The sequence below is a fragment of the Macaca nemestrina genome, chromosome 15 (genome assembly GCF_043159975.1).
Source record: "Macaca nemestrina isolate mMacNem1 chromosome 15, mMacNem.hap1, whole genome shotgun sequence".
Taxonomy (NCBI): domain Eukaryota; kingdom Metazoa; phylum Chordata; class Mammalia; order Primates; family Cercopithecidae; genus Macaca; species Macaca nemestrina.
In genome coordinates, this window is record NC_092139.1 from 82,582,097 (window position 1) to 82,607,680 (window position 25,584).

Genomic DNA, 25,584 nt, shown 5'->3' on the forward strand with positions numbered 1-25,584 from the left:
ACTTTCTCTCTGGCTGCCCTTAGGATTTTTTCCTTCATTTCAACTTTGGTGAATCTGGCAATTATGTGTCTTGGAGTTGCTCTTCTCGAGGAGTATCTTTGTGGCGTTCTCTGTATTTCCTGGATTTGAATGTTGGCCTGCCCTACTAGGTTGGGGAAGTTCTCCTGGATGATATCCTGAAGAGTGTTTTCCAACTTGGTTCCATCTTCCCCCTCACTTTCAGGCACCCCAATCAGACGTAGATTTGGTCTTTTTACATAATCCCATACTTCTTGCAGGCTTTGTTCATTTCTTTTTCTTCTTTTTTCTTTTGGTTTCTCTTCTCGCTTCATTTCATTCATTTGATCCTCAATCGCTGATACTCTTTCTTCCAGTTGATCGAGTCGGTTACTGAAGCTTGTGCATTTGTCACGTATTTCTCGTGTCATGGCTTTCATCTCTTTCATTTCGTTTATGACCTTCTCTGCATTAATTACTCTAGCTATCAATTTTTCCACTTTTTTTTCAAGATTTTTAGTTTCTTTGCACTGGGTACGTAATTCCTCCTTTAGCTCTGAGAAGTGTGATGGACTGAAGCCTTCTTCTCTCATCTCATCAAAGTCATTCTCCATCCAGCTTTCATCCATTGCCTGCGATGAGCTGCGCTCCTTTGCCAGGGGAGATGCGCTCTTATTTTTTGAATTTCCAGCTTTTCTGCCCTGCTTTTTCCCCATCTGTGTGGTTTTATCTTCCTCTGGTCTTTGATGATGGTGACGTACTGATGGGGTTTTGGTGTAGGTGTCCTTCCTGTTTGATAGTTTTCCTTCTAACAGTCAGGACCCTCAGCTGTAGGTCTGTTGGAGATTGCTTGAGGTCTACTCCAGACCCTGTTTGCCTGGATATCAGCAGCAGAGGCTGCAGAAGATAGAATATTGCTGAACAGCAAGTGTACCTGTCTGATTCTTGCTTTAGAAGCTTCCTCTCAGGGGTGTACTCCACCCTGTGGGGTGTGGGGTGTCAGACTGCCCCTAGTGTGGGATGTCTCCCAGTTAGGCTACTCAGGGGTCAGGGACCCACTTGAGCAGGCAGTCTGTCCCTTCTTAGTTCTCAACCTCTGTGTTAGGAGATCCATTGCTCTCTTCAAAGCTGTCAGACAGAGTCGTTTGCATCTGCAGAGGTTTCGGCTGCTTTTGTTGTTGTTTAGCTGTGCCCTGTCCCAGAGGTGGAGTCTATAGAGACAGGCAGGTTTCCTTGAGCTGCTGTGAGCTCCACCCTGTTCGAGCTTCCCAGCGGCTTTGTTTACCTACTTAAGCCTCAGCAATGGTGGGCACCACTCCCCCAGCCTCGCTGCTGCCTTGCGGTTAGATTGCGGACTGCTGTGCTAGCAATGAGGGTGGCTCCGTGGGCGTGGGACCCTCCCGGCCAGGTGTGGGATATAATCTCCTGGTTGCCCGTTTGCTTAAAGTGCAGTATTGGGGTGGGAGTTACCCAATTTTCCAGGTGTTGTGTGTCTCAGTTCCCCTGGCTAGGAATAGGGATTCCCTTCCCCCTTGCTCTTCCCAGGTGAGGCGATGCCTCACCCTGCTTCAGCTCTTGCTGGTCGGGCTGCAGCAGCTGACCAGCACTGATTGTCCAGCACTCCCTAGTGAGATGAACCCAGTACCACAGTTGAAAATGCAGAAATCACCAGTCTTCTGTGTTGCTTGCCCTGGGAGTTGGAGACTGGAGCTGTTCCTATTCGGCCATCTTGCTCCACCCCCTAAATTTTCTTATCTTTTCCTTTTCTCCCTCCCCCAATGGCGGGAAAGGCAATGAGAAAACTTTGCCAGACAAAGGTAAGGAAGCTGGGTGGGGGGGGGGGGGTGGAGGCACTGGAAAATACTCTTCTAACAGGGCAGAAGGAAAAGAAACAGGGAAAGCTCATAAAGGTGAATTAGAAGAATGTATCTGTAATATCTGTTGAAGCATTCCCATAATATGCTGCATGTCAGAATTCCCCTTAGAAGAGGGAAGAGCTGGCTCTTCCTCTTCTCCCCCTTTTGCTACCCCCCCATCCTCTGTTACCCTGGCAGAAATGGGCTCCATTTCAGATTTATTTTTTCCCAAATCCTCAGATGCCTTTCCTCCTGTTGCTACATCACCACACTCTGAATCAGTCTCAAGTAACTCTAATGCCTGAGTGATAGAGTTACACAAGGTCCACAAATTTAGAGGCATAGTATCCCCTAACTGGTGAGCTCTAAGCAAAGCTTTTACTACCTGTAACCATTCTCTCTGATTCAGCTGCACTTTAGTCCGATACTGAAACCAGTAACAATGTTGTTCAACATGGGCAAACAATTACTTCAAAGTCTTTTTCTTTCAATTCTACTCCTATAGACAGCAACAGTCCTTGAAACAGCCATAAATATTCTGAGGCCAGAGAGGTGGAATTCCTTATAATTTTCCCGTGGGTCCCCCTTTTTTTATTTTGCTTACAAACCCGGGGTGCTCCCTCTCCGGTTCCTTGCTCTCTTGGAGCCACGGACCCTGCTCGCTGCGCCAGTTGTTGGGGTCCGCGTGTTTCCTAAACAAAGGAATGAACACATAAGACAACACAGGACAAGACATACATGGCGGCCGCGCTGAACAGCACACACTGCTTTATTTTATCCAGCCGTTTGTGGAATGTTGCCAAGTCACGGGGCATGTGTTGCTTCTCTGACCTTTCCTTGACTCACAAGATCAGTAAAACAATGACCAGTTCCCAGAGGCCACTGCTTACAGCTGGCTCCTTTATCCTTCTTGTTTGCAGAGAAGGAATGTCCTGCTTTGTTTGCAAGAGCAGGGCTTATCGGGAACTTCTTGTTTGTGAGCACACAGTCCTCTACCCTCAGGATACAAAATCAATGTGCAAAAATCACAAGCATTCCTATACACAATAGTAGACAAACAGAGAGCCAAATCATGAGTGAACTCCCATTCACAATTGCTACCAAGAGAATAAAATACCGAGGAATCCAACTTACAAGAGATGTGAAGGACCTCTTAAAGGGGAACTACAAACCACTGCTCAAGGAAATAACGGAAGACACAAACAAATGGAAAAACATTCCATGCTCATGGATAGGAAGAATCAATATTGTGAAAATGACTATACTGTCCAAAATAATTTGTAGATTCAATGCTATCCCAATCAGGCTACCATTGACTTTCTTCATAGAATTAGAGGAAACTACTTTAAATTTTATATGGAACCAAAAAGAGCCCGCATAGCCAAGACAATCCTAAACAAAAAGAATGAAGATGGAGGCATCATGCTACCTGTCTTCAAAACTATACAAAAGGCTACAGTAACCAAAACAGGATGGTACTGCTACCAAAACAGATATATTGACCAATGGCACAGAACAGAGGCCTCAGAAATAACATCACACATCTACAACCATCTGATCTTTGACAAACCTGACAAAAACAAGAAATGGGGAAAGGATTTCCTATATAACAAATGCTGTTGGGAAAACTAGCTAGCCATATGCAGAAAACTGAAACTGGACGTCTTCCTTATATGTTATACAAAAACTAACTCAAGATGGATTAAAGACTTAAATGTAAGACCTAAAACCATAAAAACCCTAGAAGAAAGCCAAGGCAATACCATTCGGGACATAGGCATGGGCAAAGACTTCGCGACTAAAACACAAAAAGTAACGGCAACAAAAGCAAAAATTGAAAAATGGGATCTAATTAAACTAAAGAGCTTCAGCAAAGCAAAATAAACTATCATCAGAGTTAACAGGCAACCTACACAATGGGAGAAATTTTCTGCAATCTATCCATCTGACAAAGGGCTAATATGCAGAATCTACAAAGAACTTAAACAAATTTACAAGAAAAAAAAAACCCATCAAAACCGGGCAAAGGATATTAACAGACCCTTCTCAAAAGAAGACATTTATGCAGCCAGTAAACATATGAAAAAAAGCTCATCATCACTGGTCATTAGAGAAATGCAAATCAAAACCAAAATGAGATGCCATCTCACACCAGTTAGAATGGCGATCATTAAAACGTCAGGAAACAACAAATGCTGGAGATCATGTGGAGAAATAGGAAAACTTTTACACTGTTGGTGAGAGTGTAAATTAAAGATATTGTCATATCTTTACCAGGAGGTAAAATATCTGTACAAGAAAAAACTACCAAACACTGCTGAAAAGAATCATAGATGACACAAACACATGGAAAAACATTCCATGCCCATGGATCGAAAGAACCAATATGTTAAAATGATCATACTGCTCAAAACAATGTACCCATTGAATGCTATTTCTATCAAACTACCAATGTTGTTCTTCAAATAATTAGAACAAATTATCCTAAAGTTCATATGGAGCTACAGAAACAGCCCTAATTGCCAAAGCAATTGGATAAGCAAACAGAAAGAAGCTGGGGGCTTTACATTACCTGACTTCAAAATATCAGGTACAGTAATCAAAAACAGCATGGAATTTGTAGAAAAATGGATAAATAAACCAATGGAATAAAATAGAGAATGCAGAAAAGAAGCTACCCATCTACAACCATCTGAATTTTGACAAAGTCAGTAAAATAAGTTATAGGGGATTGATTCCATAGTCAATAAGTGGTTCTGGAATAACTGGCTAGAAATATAAATAAAAATAAAGCAGACCCTTGCTTTTCACCACATTAAAAAGAATTAACTTGAGACGAATTAAAGACTTCAATGTGAGACCTCAAATTATATAAACCCTAGGGAAAAAAGACCTAGAAAACACCATTTGGACATTGGCCTTGGTAAACAATTTATGGCTATATCTTCAAAAGCAGTTGCAACAAAAACAAAAATTGACCTGCGTGACCTGGTTAAACTAAAGAGTTTCTACAGAGCAACAGAAGCTATCCAAGAGTTTAAACAACCCACAGAATGGGATAAAATATTCATAAACTAAGTGCATTTGAAAAAGGTCTAATATTCAGAATCTATAAGGAACTTATATAATTCAAACAGGATAAAACAATCCCATCAAAAAGTTGGCAAAGGACAAGAGCAGGTATTTTTCAAAAGAAGACAATGCAAGAATGGTGTAACATACAAAATTGTATAACATATACAAATTTGATGAATCAGGGTGATTAGTACTTAGTAACCCCTACAATGTTTCAGAAACTATTCTAAGTCATTTACACACACTATACTTAATAGCTAAGAGTCTAAAACATAGAATACAGAAATTTGTGAAAAATGACAAATTGAAATATTTACAATCATATTAAATAACATTAAGATCACCATAAATTAAATGTTTAACATACGGTAGCTAAATGAACACAAGGAATGATAACTTTATTAGAAAGTTTGTCTACCAGTGAGAGAGAAAAATTGGTAGAATTTTTCAGCTGTAAACAGAAGATACACACTGTATTCCAATAACAGAGGGGTAAATATAAATGGCAAAGTTTTAGGTCTGACAATATCGTTAATTTTATAAAAGCAAAAATTCAAGAGGTCATATATTTTAGGACACTAAAATGACAGTAGAAATTATAAATTTTAATCAACAAGTAATATTTACTCATATACAAATTGTATTTTAATTAATTTATAAAATAAATAAAAAATCCCACAAATTACTTTTATGAGGTAAGGGAAATACTAAAGGAAGCATAGTGACTCGAGTCAAAAGACTTGAATAAGATAAATCATTCTATCAACTTAATGTTATACAAAAACAGTGATTCTGTTTCTATCTAGGTCAGTTCTGTTCACTACAGTTAAGTATATGTGTTCAAAAATGCACATAAAACAAAATCCTAAGTATCAAAAGAACTACCGTTTACAAATGACGCTTACTACACATTTGAGACAGATGTTTTTTGTTGTTGTTGTTTTTTGTTTTTGTTTTTTTGTTGTTGTTGTTGGCAGAGCTAGCTGAGGTTTTATTTTGGATCGAAAAAAGAAGCAATTGAATTGTTTTATAGCTGGAGGCATGGGCAAGGGGGGTCCCCACGTAGTAAACTCCCCTGTGGGTGGGCTGAAGGCCCTCAGTTGGGTCTCCTGTTCCCAGTGGTACCCTACATAGCGGTCTCCCTCCCAGGCTCTGGGGCAGCACAGGAGGGGTAGGCTGGGAGGGGGTGCCGCAGCTGTTCATTTGGGCAGGACGTCAGAGGACTCGGACACCAGCTTCCCATCGCGTGTCTCGATCTTCTTCACAACCATGGCCCTGGAGGAGCTGGTGCGGCTGAAGGAGCTGGAGACCGCACCAGAGCCAAAGCTGCAGCCTAGGCCGTAGCTGAGGCCCGGGCTTGTGAAGCCCCCATAGGCCAAGCTCAGACCACATCCAGAGCCGCTGGTGGTCTTCGTATGAATACTCATGTTCTGCATCCCGGACTCCAGCCGGCTCTCCTCGCCCTCCAGCAGCTTCCTGTAGGTGGCGATCTCAATGTCTAGGGCCAGCTTGACGTTCATCAGCTCCTGGTACTCACGCAGCTGCCGCGCCATGTCTTGCTTGGCCCGCTGCAGGGCGGCCTCCAGCTCGGACAACTTGGCATTGGCATCCTTAATGTCCAGCTCTCCACGCTGCTCGGCATCTGCAATGGCGGCCTCCAGGGAAGCCCTCTGGCCTTTGAGGCCCTCAATCTCAGCCTGAAGCCGGCTGATGTTTCGGTTCATCTCGGAGATCTCAGTCTTGGTGCGCCGCAGGTCATCCCCGTGCTTCCCAGCCAGGCTCTGCAGCTCCTCATACTTGATCTGGTACATGCTCTCAGCCTCAGCCCGGCTGCGGTTGGCGATCTCCTCATACTGTGCCTTGACCTCAGAGATGATGCTGTCCATGTCCAGGGAGTGGCTGTTGTCCATGGACAGCACCACAGATGTGTCCGAGATCTGGGACTGCAACTCCCAGATCTCCTCTTCATACAGCTGCCTGAGGAAGTTGATCTCATCAGTCAGCCCTTCCAGGGAGACTCCAGCTCTACCTTGTTCATGTAAGCTTCATCCACATCCTTCTTGATGAGGACAAATTCATTCTCCATCTCTGTACGTTTATTGATCTCATCCTCATACTTGTTCTTGAAGTCCTCCACCAAGCCCCTGCATGTTGCCAAGCTCTGCCTCCAGCTTCAGCTTCTCCTGGCCCAGAGTCTCCAGCTGCCGCCTAAGGTTGTTGATGTAACTCTCGAACATGTTGTCCATGTTGCTCCGAGCCGTCTTCTGCTGCTGCAGGAGGCTCCACTTGGTCTCCAGCATCTTGTTCTACTGCTCCAGGAACCGTACCTTGTCTATGAAGGAGGCAAACTTGTTGTTGAGGGTCTTGATCTGCTCCTTCTCCTGGGTGCGCAAGGCCTGGATGTTGGGGTCCACCTCCAGGTTAAGGGCGCTCAGCAGGCTCTGGTTGACTGTGACTGTGGTGATGTCTTCCATGCCGCTGGCTCCACCATAGCCGCCGCCCAGGCCACCCCGAAAGCTGTTGCTTCCCACTCAGAAGAAGCTTGAGGAGCTGATGCCGGCACCGGGCCCACTCGTGTAGGAGCGGCTGCTGAAGGTCCGGGGGCCAGAGGTGGACACCTTGTAGGACTTCTGGGTCACCCTGATGGACATGGTGGAGGCAGGAGTGGAGGCAGGCGGGCCTAACCAGGAGGAGATCCTAGAAGGAGGGGAGATGAGAGAGATGTTTTGAATGAAAAAATAGAATATCTCATAGGATGATGTTGTATGCTGCTCAATGTCTATGAAATATTCTACTTGTGTACACTGTGGATATTTGTGCTTTCAAGAAAAAATGGCTACATATTTTTAAATATTTTAATGTAGACAACTAAAAACCCTCAAGGAGTTACAAGAACACTAAAAACATTGAATAGAGTTTAAAAATATATAAGGACTTGATGAGAGCAAAAGCAAATCAAGAGAATGAGCCAGAGAAGTAATCAAACTGGAAAAAAAGTGATCCCTTCAGATACTGATTGATAACAAGGATGTCAAATCTGCCTGTTGTCCGCCTTCCTCCAAGGAAAAATGGAATAAGCACAGAACACGACTACAGACATCTCAAATGTGATATTTCCCAAATATTGGAACCAAGTTAAAAACTGAAGAACACAAGCAATTAAAACCAAATCTCTGAAGAAAAACTATGCCACCACTTTCCATATTAAAATTATGTTTAAAATGTTAAAATACAACAAAAAATAGAAGAATATATTATTTTGGTGAAAAAAACAAGAGACTATAAAGTTTAAAAGCACATTTGAATAACAGCCCAGTAGAATGTAAATAATAATAAAATTAAGACAATGTATAGGTTAACCACTAAATTAAACAGAGATAAAAAGATTAGTAAACCTGAATATCGAGTAAAATGAATATAGCCAAATATAGTAAAGACAGGCAACATTTTATAAGATATAATTTTAACTAGATAGAGGTTGGAGAGAAGCTAACCATTTCTAATTATTTATTAGAACAAAAAGTATGAATGAGGCAGAGCAAATAAGGCCAGCCAGATCCAAGATTTGGGAAAAGAAAATCTTTCCCTCCAGGAAAGCAGCCTCAAGGGCACATTGCAGAGAGCCCGGATCAGACAGGAATGATAAATGGTTGTCATTCTTGCAATCAGTGTTATTATTTTTCTTGCAGCTCAGGTTTATATAACTGTTCTAAGTCATGTAAATTGTCTAAAGCTGCACAGCTACTAAGAGATTAGGATGGCAGTCCAGACCAACTCTGTTAAATGTTCATAATCTCCATAGACTACACTAACTTATGCAACTTCCCTGGATCTTAGAGGCTCTGGAGAGTGACAGTTCTGCAAGTAGAGGCAGAATGTATTTGAGATTTTTATCCATCTCTTATTACCCTTTACCATTAGGAATAATCTCCTCTGAAAAATGCTTCTGAACCATCTTGGAAGGTCTTTTAATAATTTAAGAAAATGGCTGAGGGCTGAGAAATCCAAGGTACCACATTATACTATTTATTTTACATCATAGGAAAAATTTGAAAACACATAGAATGCACTCCACATATAAATATGTATATTTGGTATTTGCAGGCTATTTATGTTTTCAACATAGATTAAATCAAATTACTGTGCCAGAGACAGTCTCTTCTCTAAAAGCAAGTAACATAAAAACAGATCCTCAAAGAGACATTTTCTCCTGCTGCAACTTAACTAAACAGCTGAGTATGTCTTCAAGTCGTACTTTGAGTTTAATAGAATAAATTCGTTTTCCAAGACCCCTAATCTGGCAGTACCAATGGGTCAAATCCCTGCAACAGACATGAAAATCACAAACAGCTAATGCATTCCTCATCCTGAACCGGTGCTTCTGAACCCTGGCAGCATATTAGAATCACCTGGGAAGGGGCTTTAAGCATTCTTCAAACCCAAGTTGCAGCACAGCAATAAAATCAAAATCTCTGGAATGAAACCCAGACAGCAATAGTGTTTAAAGTTCTTTGTTTGATTACAGTGTGTGGCCAAGCCCAAAAACCACTTCTTTAAACCAGGACCTTTTGGTGAACTAGTTACAAATTATCTTTCAAATGCATATAAAATATTTTCTACTGAGACGCTGAGTTAAAATTTCTGAGCAAATATAAAATATTTAATTGTTTATTGATGTGCAACATACATACAGAAATGCACACAGAAACATTCATGTAAGACTTGATGGATTATAACAGAGCATTAACTTTAACAACTGAGAAATTAAACTAGCTTTACTCATACCAAGAAGATAACTTACTCCCTCTCTCCCTTTTCAAAGGTAATCAAGTTAACATTACAGACAAATTTTGTCTATTTATGCAAGTTTTAACAAAAAAACTATTTTTAACATATAAAAATAAAATAGTATAGTAGATCTGTTATCCAGCTTCAACAACTACTAATCAGGTGTGGTGGCTCAACCTGTAATCCCAACACTTTGGGAGGCTAGGGCAAGTGAATCACAAAGTCAGGAGATCAAGACCATCCTGGCCAACATGGTGAAACCATGTCTCTACTAAAAATACACACACACAAAATTAGTTGGGGTTGGGGGTGGTGGCATGCACCTGTAGTTCCAGATACTCAGGAGGCTGAGGCAGGAGAATCTCTGGAACCCAGGAGGCAAGAGTTTCAGTGAACTGAGATCACACCACTGAGCTCCAGCCTGGCGACAGAGTGAGACTCCACCTCAAATAAATAAATAAACTCAAAATGAACTAATTTTTGGTTGTTATTAAAATGGAATTTTAAATTTTATTTTTCAGATAGTTTGCTATTAGCATACAGAAAGCTACTACTTTGTTGATTTTCTACAACTTTACTGAATTCGTTTAGTAGTTCTAATAGTTTTTGCTGTAGTGTTTAGAGTTTTTCACATATAAGATTATTTTGTCCAAAATCACAGACCATTTGACTTCCTCCTTTCCAATTAGTATAGCTTTTATTTCTTCCTCTTGCCTATTTTCCTTTGCTAGGACTTCCTACATTGAGTAAGAAGGATGAAAGTGGGGATGCTTTGTCTTGTTCCAGGTCTCAGAGAGAAAGCTTTCAGCTTTTCCTTACTCAGTATAATGTTAGCATTGCTTTGTCATAAATGGCCTTTATTGTGTTGAGGCACATACCTTCTATTCCTAACTTGTTGAGAGTTTTCATCATAATGTTGATTTTCATCCAATGCTTCTTCTGCATATACAAAAGCTACAAAAATTAAAATACCTAATGTAGTGGTTAATACTGGGTGTCAACTTGATTGGATTGGAGGATAGAAAGCATTGATCCTGGGTGTGTCTGTGTGGGTGTTGCCAAAGGAGATTAACATTTGAGTCAGTGGGCTGAGAAAGGGAGACTCACTCTTAATTGGGTGGGCACCGTCTAATGAGCTGCTAGTGAATAGAAAGCAGGCAGAAAAACATGAAAAGGAGAGACTGGCCTAGGCTCCCAGGCTACATCTTTCTCCCGTTCTGGACGCTTCCTGCCCTCAAACATCAGACTCCAAGTTTTTCAGCTTTGGGATGTGGACTGGCTCTCCTTTCTCCTCAAATTTGCAGACAGCCTATTGTGGCATCTTGTGATCTGTAAATTAAAACTTAATAAACTCCCATTTACATATGTGTGTATATATATATTCTCCTATTAGTTCTGTTACTCTAGGGAACCCTAATACACCTAGCAACAAACTTAACTAAAAAGGTAAAAGATCTCTACACTGAAAACTACAAAATGTGGATAAAAAGTATAAAATACAAATGAATAAATAAAAAAATATTTTGTTTATACACTGGAAGAATACTGTGAATACAGCTACACAGAGTGATCTACGGACTTAACATGATTTTTATCAAAATACCAATGACAATTTTTCACAGAAATAGAAAAAATATTCTATACTTATGTGGATCCACAAAAAACTGACTAGACAAAGGAACTTTCAGCAAAATAAGCAAAGTTGAAGGCATCACTTTATCAAACTTAAAAACTTGCTGTAAAGCTATAGTAACCAAAACAGCACTGTACTGGTATAAAAACAAACACGTAGACTAATGTGCCCAATAAGCCCAGAGTTGATTTATGCACCTAAAGCCAATTGATTTTCAACAAAAGTACCAAGAATACACTTTAAGGAAAAGCTAATCTCTTCAATAAATGTTACAGGGCCATTTAAATATTTATATGCAGAAAAATAATACTAGACCCTTGTGTCTTGCCATATATGAAGATCAACTAAAACTAAAGACTTAAATGTAATACCACAAATTATGAAACTCTTAGAGAAAAATGTAGAAAAAATGCTTGATAACATTGGACTGGGAAAGGATTATTAAAATGAGGCTTCAAAACATAGGCAACAAAATCAAGAATAAGCAAACAACATTATGTCAAACTTAAATACTTTTTCATATTAAAAAAACAACTAAAAGATTGAAGAGACAACTTAGGTGATGAAAGGAAATGTTTTCAGGCTATACATCTGACAAAAGGCTAATATTCAGAATATATAAGAAACTTTAAAATCTCAAAATAAAACACACATAATCTAATTAAAAATATGCAAAAAATCTTAATGATGTTTGTCAAAAAGAGACGCAAAAATGGCTAACTGCAACATAAAAAGAGGCTCTACGTTACTAATAATCAAGGAAATGTTAATCCACACCACAATGGGGTACCACCTCACTCCCATTAGAATGGGTGTAATAAAAACAAATAAATAAATAAATAAAACAAGTAGTAGTGAGGATATAAAAAAAGAGTGGACATATACATTGTTGGTGGAATTGTAAGTTAGTATGGCCATTATAGAAAACAATATGGAAGTTTCTGAAATAAATTAAAGATATATCTATTATATGATCCAGTAATTTTACTCTTGGGTGTATATCCAAAAGAAAGGATATCACTGTGTCAAAAAGGTATTTGCATTCCCATGTTTATTACAGAACTATTTATAGTAGCTGACATATGGAATCAATTGAAATGTGCAGCAACAGATAAATGGATAAAGAAAATGTGCTATATATATATACAGTGAATATTCAGCCATAAGAAAGGATAAAATTCTGTCAGTTAAAACAGCATGGATGAACCTTGAGGATATCATGTTAAGTAAAATAAGCCACATAGAGAAACACAAATACTTTATGATCTTATTATCTCACTCATTTGAGGAGTCTGAAAAAAAGGGTTGATATAAGCAAAGAATACAACAGGGGTTACTAGAGACTGAAGCAGAAGGATGGGGAAAGGCTGTTTAACAGGTATTGGGTTACAATTACATAGGAGAAATAAGTTTTTGTTTTCTATTACACAGTAGAGTAATAATAATTAATGAAAAGTGTTGCATATTACAAAATAGCTAAAAGGGACCAATTATGGTGGCACATTCCTGCAATTCATACCTTTTGGGAGACTGAGGTAGGAGAATCACTTGAAGGCAGAGGTTCAAGACCAGCCTGGACAACAAAGTGCAACCCCATCTCTATGAAAAATAAAAACATTACCCAGGCATGGTGGCAGGTTCCTGTAGTCTCAGTTAATTAGGGAGCTAAGGTTCAAAGATGGTTTGAGGTTACAGTGAGCTATGATTGCACCACTGCACTCCAGTCTGGGTATTAGAGCAAGATCCTGTTTCTAAAAAAAATTAACAAACAAAGATAAAATAAAATAGCAAGAGAAGAAGCTTTTGAATGTTCTCACCACAAAAATAACAAATGCATGAGGCAATAAATATACTAAGCACTCTGATTTTTATCATTATACAACATATATATATATAATTGTTTCCCCAAAATATGTACAATTGCATGTGTCAATTTTAGAAAATCAATGAAGACTATAATGTAAAACCTGTAGCTGTAAAATTCCTAGCACAATACAGAAGGGTGAAGCTTCATGACAATTGGTCTTGACAATAATTTGGGGGAGGTAATATCAATGGATCAGACAACAAAAGCAAGGGAATACACATGGTACTAAATCAGTGTGTCAAAAATATCCCAAACAGGCAAAGCAGAACATGGAATAGATATTTGCACATTTATGTACATTGTAGTATTACTCACAAACATACTACCTGGAAGCAAATGTGCCTTTAAGGATGAGTAGATTCAAAAAACAGTGCACTTATCTGCACTGGGATAGCATTCAGTCTTAAAAATAAGGAAATCTTGAAAAGTACTACACTAAGGACAAATCTTGAAAACATTCTTAACGTAAAATAAGACACTCAAAAAGGAAGACTGCATAATTACACTTATGTAAAATATTTAGTCAAACTCATAGAAACCACGTGTTGTAGTCTCAGCAGTGCACCAAGATGTCACAGTCTCTCATCTGAGATAATACCCAGAGTCCTTTGTTCTACCTCTAAGGAGATTAGGGAGCGTGAATACGAAGGTGAGGTTAGAGTGAAAGTTTAATAAGCAAGAAAAGAAAGTTCTTTGACAGCAGAGATAGATGTCTGAACGGGGTACCCTCTATAAGGCTGGGGTCCAGGGTTTTTAGGGACTGGGAAGGGAAGGGAAGGGAAAGTGCCTAGTTCACAGGCTGTCTTGAAAAACAAGTGGCTCAGCTTGGCCCAGGACTTTGGCCTGGGATCAATCAGGAGCTGAAGGGATGATTCATAGATTCTGCTTAGCTTGACCCAGGACTTATCAGAAGCTAAGGTGAAAACTTGGCCCAGGAGCTTGGCCCGGGAGCAATCAGGGGCTGAAGTTAATATTCACAGAGGTCAGACTTACAGTCCAAATAAAGGAGAGTGTTGACCGGAATGCTTCAGAGCCCACTGTGGCCATGCCCACAAAAGGAGAAGAAACTATTGCCTGGGAGCCCACTGACTGTACAAAGGACAAAGGCATTTCTTTTTTTCTTTTCTTTTCTTTTTTTTTTTTTGGGGGGGGGAAGTAGTTTTGTTCCTGTTGCCCAGGCTGGAGTGTAATGGTGTGATCTCAGCTCACAGAAACCTCCGCCTCATGGGTTCAAGCGATTCTCCTTCCTCAGCCTTCCAAGTAGCTGGGATTACAGGCATGCAGCATCATACCTGGCTAATTTTGTATTTTTGGTAGAGACAGGGTTTCCCCATGTTGGTCATGCTGGTCTCATACTCCTGACCTCAGGTGATCCACCCACCTCTGCCTCCAAAATTGCAGGGATTACAGGCATGAGCTGCTGTGCCTGCTCAAAGGCATTTCTATGCCAGGTTGATCTTGTTCCTTTATCTGAGTGAGCTGGAGGTTTGTGCAAGTTTTTAACCAAATGGGCCAGAGGTTTTTCTATCTGTGCAGCCGTGGGCATGACTTCAAGCACAACACCATGTGCTAGTTCCCTTGTTAGTGCCTGCAGCTTGATTTTTTCCAGGCTTTTTTTTTTTTTTTTAATGTTATGCAGGGATGAGGCACTGACCCAAGGGCCAGGGACTTTCCATGGACCCTTCTCTTGCTATGTATCTAAGGCAAGTTAACTAAGTTCCTTCAAAAGTAATGAGTATTCACTTTTACTTTAGTGAGACAAAAATTATCTGAAACCTATTGCAAAACAATAGAACTATACTTACCACTTCTAAACCATATACTTAAAATGTTAGACATGACAATGACATGTTTTTAACTACAATTAGAAATTTAAGACTACCTAAAATGCACAGTTACAAAATCTTTCAAACATCACCTTTAAATAACAAAAAGTTCTTCTCACATAATTATATAGATTTAAACTATAAGTAGATTGTGAATTTAAGATTATTTCCTGGACTACTCACTTAGACAGAATAACCACTAGAAACCAAGAAAAGAGGGAAATTTATAGCACTAATATCCACATCAAAAAGCTAGAAAGGGCTGGGCATGGTGGCTCATGGCTGTAATTATAGCACTTTGGGAGACTGGGGCAGGCAAATCACTCAAGGCCAGGTGTTCAAGACCAGCCTGGCCAACATAGCAAAACCCCATCTCTACAGGAAATACAACAATTAATTGGGTGTGGTGATGTACATCTGTAATCCCAGCTACTCGGGAGGCTGAGACAGCAGAAATCACTTAAAACCAAGAGGTGGAGGTTGCAGTGAGTTGAGATCATGCCATTGTACTCCAGCCTTGGTGACAGAGTGAGACTCTGACGAAAGGAAAAAAAAAAAAACTAGAAAGATCTAAAGTTAACAGCCTAACATCTCAATTAAAAGAACTAGAAAACGAAGAGAAAATGAACCTGAAAGCGAGCAGAAAACAAGAAATAACCAAGATCAGAGTTGAGTTGAAGGAGAGAGAGGGACTGAAAACTCTTCCAAAAAAAAAAAAAAAAGTCAACCAATCCAGTAGGTGGTTTTTTGAAAAATAAAATAAAATAAAATAGATGGAAAACTATCTAGGCAAACAAATAAGAAAAGAGAGAAGAATCAAACTCAATTAGAAATAATAAGGGAGATATCACTGATCCCACAGAAATATGAACAACCATCAGAGAATACTATAAACACCTCTATGCACATAAACTAGAAAATCTAGAAGACATAGACAGTTTCCTTGCAAAATAAATCCTCCCCAAGACTGAACCCTGAATAGATCATTAATGTGTTCTGAAATTGAGGCAGTAATAAATAGCCTACAACCAAAAAAAAAAAGCCCATGACTAGATGGATTTGCAGCTGAATTTGACCAGAGTTACAAAGAGGAGATGGTATCCTTTCTCCTAAAACTATCTAAAAAATATTGAAGACAAAGAAGTTCTCTCTAACTCATTCTATCAGGCCAGCGTCATCCTGATACCAAAACCTAGCACAGATACAACAACAACAATAGCAACAAAGCATCGTGCCTATATTCTTGATGAATACTGTGCAAAAATCCTCAATATAATACTGGCAAATCAACTATAGCAGCACATTAAAAAGTGCATCCACCACAATCGAGTTGGCTTTGTGCCCAGGATGCAAGGTAGGTGCAACACACGAAAATCAATAAATGTGATTTATCACATAAAGAGAACTAAATACAAAAACCACAAGATTATCTCAATAGATGCAGAAAAAGCATTCAATAAAATTCAACATTCCTTCAGGTTTAAAATTCTCAATAAACTAGGAACTGAAGAAACATACCTCAAAATAATAAGAGCCATATACAACAAACCCACAGCCAATATCATACTGAATATGCAAAAGCTGGAAGCGTTCCCCCTGAAAACTGGCAAAAGAAAAGGATGCCCTTTCTCACCACTCCTGTTCAAAATAGTATCAGATGCCTTGGCCAGGAAAATTAGGAAAAAGAAATAAAGAGTATTCAAATAGAAAGAGAGGAAGTCAAGTTATCTTTGTTTGCAGGTGACCTGATCCTATATTTAGAAAATTTCATTGTCTCAGCCCACAAGCTTCTTAAGCTGATAAGCAACATCAGCAAAGTCTCAGGATATAAAATCAATGTGTAAAAGTAGCTAGCATTCCTATACACAAACAACAGGCAAGCAGGGAGCCAAATCATGAATGAACTTTCATTCACAATTACTGCAGAGAGAATAAAATACCTAGGAACACAGCTAAGAAGGAAAGTGAAGGACCTCTTCAAGGAGAACTACAAACAATTGCTCAGAGAAATCAGAGTGGGCACAAAACTAATGGAGAAACATTCCATGCTCACGGACAGGAAGAATCAGTATCATGAAAACGACCATATTGCCCAAAGTAATTTATAGATTCAGTGCTATTCCCATTAAATTACTATTGACATTCTTTACAGAATTAGGGAAAAAAAACTTTTAAAATTCATATGGAACCAAAACAGAGCCCAAATAGCCAAGCCAACCCTAAGGAAAAAAAAAAAAAAAAAAAAGCTGGAATCATCACTCTACCTAACTTCAAACTATACTAGAAGAGTACAGTAACCAAAACAGCATGGTACTGGTATAGAAACAGACAGATAGACAAATGAAACAAAATAGAGCCACAAACCTGCAACAATCTGATCTTTGACAAAGTCAACAAAAACAAAGAATTAGGGAAAGGGCTCCCTATTCAATAAATAGTGCTAGGAGAACTGGCTATCCATATGCAGAGAATTAAAACTGGAACCCTTCCTAACACTATATATAAAAATTAAGTCGAGATGGATTAAAGACTTAAATGTAAAACTCAAAACTACAAAAACCCTAGAAGAGAAAATCTAGATGATACCATTCAGGATATAGACATGGGTAAAGATTTTATAACAAAAATGCCAAACGAAGTAGTAACAAAAGGAAAAACAGACAAATCAGGTCTAATTAAACTAAAGAGCTTCTGAAGAGCCAAATAAACTATCATCAAAGCTAACAACATAGAGAATGGGAGAAAAATTTTGCAACCTATCCATCTGACAAATGTCTAATATCCAAAATCTACAAGGGACTTAAACAAAATTTACAAGAGAAAAACAACCCCATTAAAAAGGATATGAAAAGACATATCTCAAAAGAAGACATACATGTGCCCGACAAACATGAAAAGCTCAACATCACTGATAATTGGATAAATACAAATCAAAACCACAATGAGATGCCATCTCACACCAATTACAATGGCTATTAATAAAAAGTCCAAAACAACAGATGCTGGTGAGGTTGTGGAGAAAAGGTAACACTTTTACACTGTTGGTGGGAGAGTAAATTATTTCAAGCATTGTGGAAGAGAGTGTGGAGATTCCTCAAAGACCTAGAAGCAGAAATACAATTTGACCCAGCAGTACTATTACTGGGTATACACCCAAAGGAATATAAATCATTCTATTTTAAAAAATACATGTACACACATATTCACTGCAGCACTATTTACAATAGCAATGTCAGGTAATCAATCTACATGCCCATCAATGATAGACTGGAAAAAGAAAATGTGGTACATATACACCACGGAACACTATGAACTCATAAAATATAATGAGATGATGTCTCCTTCAGGGACATGGTTGGAGTTTGAATCCATTACTCTCAGAAAAGTAATGCAGGAACAGAAAAACAAACAAACAAACAAAAAAACCACTTATTATTCTCACTTATTAGTGGAAGGAGGTCAGTGAGAACACAGGGACACATCAGGAAGAACAACACACACTGGGCACCTGTTTCATGGCATGGGGGAGGGGAGGGTGAGCATCAGGAAGAATAGCTGTGGATGCTGGGCTTGGTACCAGGGTGATGAGATGATCTGTGCAGTAAACCACAATAGCACACGTTTATCTATGTAAGAAACCTGCATATCCTGCACATGGACCCCTAAACTTCAAATAAAAGTTGAAAAAAAATGCCTATCTGGTGTATTCTCTATGTTAGACCCAAACTGAGGATCCAGAAGCTGCCACTGGGGGAATCAGGGCTGGGGGCACCCTGGGAAGCCACTCCCTACAGGCCGCCTCCCTTCCTGGCCAGTGATGGAAATGAGAGGGGGAATGTGAACAGCGGTGGAAGTCAGACTCTTGGGAACTAAAGCAGGCCCTGGCCCATGTCCCCCAGCCCAGCCCAGACAGTGTGCCCACCAGTCTTCCCCACCCAGTCAGCCCAGCCATCAGGATTGTTAGATGGAACATGGCTCCATCATCACCTAGGCATGTAGGGAAGATGCCCTGGTCCTTACCAAGCAAGGCCTGGTTTCCAAAGTCCTCTCCTAAGAGCCTTCATGTTTGTCACATCTTACAAGGCCCCTTTCTGCCATTCTTGCACCCAGCATGTTGGCCAGTCAAGTTCCCTGACTGAGCTCTCCACACATAAGGAGGAAGCCAACACCACTGCTAAATCAGATCATCTCCAGGGTCTCCAGTATCAGTTATATCAGATCCCAGGAACTTACCTGCTCCCAAGGTGACAGACGAAGATCAAGGAAGGATCTGTATGGTCACTGACCTGGATGAAACCCTTGTGCATAGCTCCTTTAAGCCAATCAGCAATGCTGACTCCCTAGTGCCTGTAGAGATTGAGGGGACCACTCACCATATCCACGTGCTGAAGAGGCCTTATGTGGGTAAGTTCCTTAGATGGGTAAGTTCCTGAGATGAATGGAGGAACTCTTTAAATGTGTTCTCTTCATTCCAACCTGGATAAGAATGCAGATCCTGTGACAGGTCCGCTGGACTGGTGTGGGGTGTTCTGGGGCTGCCTATCCCATGAGTCGTGTTTGTTCCACCAGGGCTGCTATGTCAAGGACCTCAGCCAACTGGGGAGGGACCTGAAGAAAACTCTCATCCTGGACAACTCGCCTGCTTCTTACATCTTCCACCCAGAGAATGCAGTGCCTGTGCAGTCCTGGTTTGATAACACGACTGATATCAACTGCTGAACCTGTCATCAATCTTTGAGGAGGTGAGTGGAGCAGAGAGCATCTACATTAGCCTTGTACAGCAGTGGGCCCTAAGCCTTCCCTGCTTCCCAGCAGTGACCATCACAATGGGGGACTTTCACACCCTATGCCTTTATGATCAGCCTGACAGAGTGGAAGATGGAGCACCTAGCCTCATGGGCATGGAAAGAATGAGAAGTGATTGAAAAGAGCTTTAGGACAGCTTAGATGCTGAGTGGGTGAATGTCAGACCAAGGATGCCCAGAGCTACCTGCCAACAAATAGTTGGGTTCCCGAGATGTGTGTGTGAGAGAAAGAAAGAAAGCATGCGTGTTTTGCCATGAACTGTGGCCCCACATGTAGAGTGTTTCAGTGGGGGAGAAACGGCAAGACCAAGACTTTTCTCAAGTTAGCTTGTCTCCTCTCCTGTCACCCTACGAGCCACTGAGTTCCAAAGGGATGAAGACTATTGAACACTCCATTGCAAATCTGGTCTTTCCTCAGTGTTGCAAGGCCTATGCCAAGGAGAAAGGAAGGGTATGCCTTTTGGTGTTCCAGGCACACGTCTTTCTGAAATATTTCTCCAGCCAGTTGTTGCAGACAAAAGTTGACATTTCAGGGAAGATGGAGACTTATGTCCAGGCCAGTACTCAAGTCATCAAGTCTTGTGGCCCAAAGGCTATGCTTACTTACCTCCAGCCAAGTGCCAGAGATGGATCATTTCTGCATCTCCCCAAGGCTCAGGTTGTCTCCCTGCCCTACAAGAGAACAGATAAATGATTTCTGTTCTTTTGACTCTGTTTCAAAATTATCTTTCAACTACAAAAAGACTATCCAAAACTGAAAAAAAAAAAGGAAAAAAAGATGTCATACTTACATAGTTGAAAAACACATAGATATGTCTATAAGCAACAGACATGGTTAATTCACATATAAATTAAACATCACATTGTTGTAAAGTGTACCGAGTTAAAAATTATCATTCAACTCATAATATCAAGCTTTAAAAGCAAAAATACAATTCACCAATCTGAGAAAACATACCCCCTCCAGAAAAGAAACAAAATAACACAGAATTGAAAATAAGAGGAGACTTTAATGCATAAAATCCTGAATACAGCATAGATATACAATGAAAAGTAATTCTTTAGATATCTACAGCTATTAACTGTGTGTACTCATGAAAAGCAGACATTTCAAGTCATTGGCATTTAATAAATTGCAGTACAATTATACAGAAAATATATTACAATCATTAACAACAGGTTCTAATGAGAAGATTTTAATAAATAAGCACTAAAAAGACAGGTGAATTTTATTATGTTCTCAATATGTTGCTACTATTCTTACCACAAAATGTAATAAAACCATATGACTATAATATAGCTTTCAGGAGCTAAAAAGTTTTATATTTTCAATTAAAAGAACAACATAAATTTTGCAAAAAACGAGCATTACTGAGGTATAAAGTAAATATTTGGAATTAAAATATAACATCATTTAGATACAGACTAAAAAAAGAATATAAATTTTAATGATTCCTTTCTGCCTACAGTGGGCTTAAAATTACAACGAAAAATTTTAATAAATATGTAGCACCTACAAGAAATTTTATTTACAACTTACATAATGTTTAAATTTGAACAATTTATTTTACAACTTTTGAATCTAAAAATCACAAGCTTGACATGCATTTCAGAAAGTGAAACATAAAGGAGAGTAACATAAGCAAGAGGACAGAATGGGAGGTCCTGCATGCACATCCCACACAACATAATGCGACAGCCACAGCAAACATAAGTGCATTTATGAAAACCTTGGGATCCAGTTCAGAGTTTGTGACACCCAGATGGAGGCAAAGACCAAGGAAGACATCTTCAGAGGGTAAGCACTTGACTGTAGCAGGACTAGCCGCAGACAAAACTCCTCAGACACCGGATTAAAGAAGGAAGAGGTTTTTTATTCAGCCGGGAGCCTCGGCAGACTCGCGTCTTAAGAGCTGAGCTCTCCGAGAAAGAAATATTTGGCCTTTTTAAAGGCTTACAACTTTAAGGGGTCCACGTGAAAGGGTCGTGATAAATCAAGCAAGTGTGGGAAACGTGACTGGGGGGTTACATGCGTCAGCTAACAGAACAGAAAGTTTTACAATGCTTTTTTCATACAGTGTCTGGAATTTACAGATAACACAAGTAGTTTAGGCCAGGGGTTGATGTTATTCTTATTACTTTGCTTAACTCCTAGGACTGGGTGGTGGTGCCAAGGTTGTCTGGCTATTTATCTTACTTTTGTTTCTCTCTCTCTTTTCTCCTGTCTTGTGAACTAGGCAAGGTGGGGGGAGGAGGGCAGCAGGAGTAGTAGTGGTCTCCTTCCTTATCCCCCACTTTGAGAATTTTCACTAATTGGTGGCAGTTCTCACTTTTATTTTTACTTTCTGAGTCTCTTTGCAAGACAGAACAATAGTGGTTTCTGTAATATACTTATGCTGAAGTTTTCTGATGAACCATGGTAGCTATAAAACCTTTTATCATTTGAAGGAACAAGTGTAATACACAGGGGAACAGCAAGTAACTTTCTATTACCAGTAACATACGTATAATGAGGGTGTTAAATTTTTATAGCTGGAAACTGTTTTCTAAATGAAGACCTAGGATCAAACCTGTGTTAAACCTGTACAGGCACATGTATCAACTTTGTCATGTCCTAAGGAGGTTAGTTTTGTCACTGGGTCTTAAAAGCTTTTTAGCGAGTAACACAGTATATTTTAATAACAGAAGTTTTTTAGAGCCAGATGCTTGAACTTGAGGCATCTGTTTGGGGAAAGAGTTAAAGTAAAGTTATCTTGAGGCATTCACTCTTTTGCTTCTCAAGGCCGTTGGTCTCTTATGTTAGCCTTTTAATAAGCTTAACATGAAGAAACGTCTAGGCTGCCAGCAATGTTTTCAGCCAACTGAGAAAATAGGCTTTTTTTCTGCTTTTACTAAAGAAAGAGGTTCTACTAAGGAACCTCTAAAGGAAGAGATTCTGGTACCTTCTGGTTTATATGTTTAAAGAATGACTGTAAGACCCGGAATTGTTGCTGGGCTGGCCGAGTTTGGGTTTCCTAAGTAGTATGTGTACAGTGGGGACACCTCATATAGGTGTTTCTTCTAGCATGGTTATGGAGGGGTAACAACAACAAAACAATTTACAGCAAGGACAAAAGAGGTCCTTACCTAGGAAAAAGGTTGAATACAGTGACAGAACAATAGGAAAACAGTATTACAGGAAAACTATTAGTCTTAAGATTTTTAACTACATTTACTTGCTTGATGAGTCCTCAAGCTTCGGCCGTGTGTAGACTAGTCAGCCTCCTGAGTGACCAGAGCAGGGCTGTCGTCATCAGCAGTAGCTTGGTCTCATCTCAGGATCAGCTGGGTTGGATAATCTGTGTCCTGCTAGCTTGTCCACTTCTCCTGAGCTGCCAGTGTTAGTTGACTGTGGTGGATCCAAGACACAACACCTGCAACTTTAACAGCAGTGGCAGTGGACAAGGTTACAGTATAGGGCCCATCCTATATGGGTCATAGAAAAATTAGATTTTACTTTAAACAGAGTCACTAGATTTAAAGGGGTGTCAGACTTATAGGCATTTTCATTTATTTTATTATGAACACTTTGTATGGCTATTTTTAAAGCCTGCATTTGCTTTCTTAAGGTTAATTTCTTTAGTTTCTGGCAGTCACCTTTAATTTGACCTACGATTTGGGGGTGGCCAACCAAACAAAATTTTATAGGGCAAATACCTAGTTTGTTTGGTGGGGGTGCACCTGACTCAGAGGAGGACCATAGGCAAAAACTTAATTTTATCTTAAATGAGCAAACAAGTACTAGCATGTACAATAGTCTCCAGCATGGGGCAGTTCTGTAAATTCTATAAGCAAGTTTTCACAAGGTATGGCTTTTCTTACTGTTTAAGTTACTTAGAGGGGGTTTTCCTCCCCATTCCCCCTTTGTAACTCTATTTAGTGGCTTAGCCTTCAGTGAGTTACTGGAATCCAGATACGGCAGAATCTTGCTGCTTTTAACTTTTAATGTGACCATGGGCTCCTGGGAGCCTAATGAAAAGGTGCTTAGTCCGCCCTAGTCTTTATATTCTTCAGCTCCTGTCAGTCTGATCAGATTAGTATTTGGTTCCTACAAGGTGCGGCAGCCCTTGGCTGATGGCCTCTTTGAACATTTACCTTTTTAGTGTCCTTTCCTTTTGCATCTCGCACATTAATCTCTCTCTAGCCTTGTCCGGCTCTTGAATCCTTGCCTAACTTGACTGCTTTTACATTTACATCCACATCCACGTCTTCTCACATGACTAATTTCTCTTTTTTTTTTACACTTAATGGTAGTCTTTTTCTTTTTGCTCTTTTCCAGTTTACTGATGTCCAAGCCTGGTCCCAGAGGTCAGGCCTGCTAGAGTAAACTGAGTCCAACCGTTCTACACAATCATGCTTGACAGGGCTCTCTGATACTGGGAGCAAGGTGGTGGGTTCAGGGTGTTACAAACTTCAATAGTTATATGGGGATTTTCACAGAGCAAACTTTGGTACTTGGTGAGTCTAGCATTAGTTAACCAATGATGTCCTTTAGTATTCAACTACAGCATGGGGGGTCTTCATGTTCAAGTTTTGCCCAAGAGTCAGCTTATCTGCTTCTTGTACTAGTAGGGCAGTTGCTGCCAAGGCCCTCAAACGTGGGGGCCATCCTTTAGAAACCCCATCTAGTTGTTTACAGAGGTAGGCCACCGGCCTCAGCCACGGACCCACAGTTTGGGTTAAAACTCCAACTGCCATCTTTTCTCTCTCTGACACATACAATGTAAAAGGTTTTGTCAGATCGGGTAGCACCAAGGCTGGGGCTGACACAAGTTTTTCCTTTAACTCATGAAAAGCTTGCTGTTGTTGGGATCCCCATTCAAAAGGTTCCCGGTCCCCCCCTTTGTGACCTCATACAAAGGCTTGGCTAATATTGCAAAGTTTGGGATCCACAGTCTGCAAAATCACACAGCTCCTAAGAATTTTCTCACTTGCCTTCTGCTCTTAGGCTACGGTAGATTGCCAATGACCTGCTGTCCTTCTGATCCCAGGCTGCGCTCCCCCTGTTGGATAGTAAATCCCAGGTAATGTACCTGCTGTCAGCAGATCTGAACTTTTTTCTTGGACACTTTATACCCACAGTCCTCCAGGTGCCAGAGTAGGGCATCTGTTCCCTTGGCACACCCGACCGCCATGGGGTGTCCCAGCAGAAGGTCATCAACGTACTGGAGCAACACGCAGCCTAGGTCTCTGGTGCGAAACTTCCGGAGATCTCGAGACAATGCCTCCCCGAAGATGATGGGGGAGTTCTTGAACCCTTGGGTCCAAGCAGGTGAACCAGGTGTCCTCAGGTGGCAGCAACCCAAACAATGTGTACGGGTTAGGTACTGTTGGATGTAAAGTCACTGTAGCTTGATTAACCAAGTGCAAATCCTGTACTGGCCTGTAGTCCTTGGTCCCTGGCTTGGGAACTGGCAGGAGGGGAGTATTCCATGGAGACTGACAAGAAACTGTAATTCCAAAGGTTCTTAGGTGCTTGAGATGGACCTGGATACCTTCAAGAGCTTCTCTGGGGACTGAGTACTGTTTTTGCCTAACTAGCTGTGCCCAGGCTTAACTTCTATAAGTACGGGGGCTTGGTTGACTGCCAACCCTGGGGGGTTGTCTTCCACCCACACTTTTGGCCACCACTTAGCCAGAGCTGGTCTTATCTCCTGGCTCAGCTCAGTTAAGAAAAGTCTCCATTCATCCTCTCAGG

The 25,584-nt window shown here is 40.3% G+C and overlaps 2 pseudogenes; one reads left to right on the top strand and one right to left on the bottom strand.

Moving 5' to 3' along the window:
- Positions 1 to 2,592: 2,592 nt before the first annotated feature.
- LOC105466287 (keratin, type II cytoskeletal 8 pseudogene) lies at positions 2,593 to 25,143 on the bottom strand (annotated as a pseudogene).
- Positions 19,007 to 19,967, top strand: LOC105466288 (carboxy-terminal domain RNA polymerase II polypeptide A small phosphatase 2 pseudogene; annotated as a pseudogene).
- Positions 25,144 to 25,584: the final 441 nt, after the last annotated feature.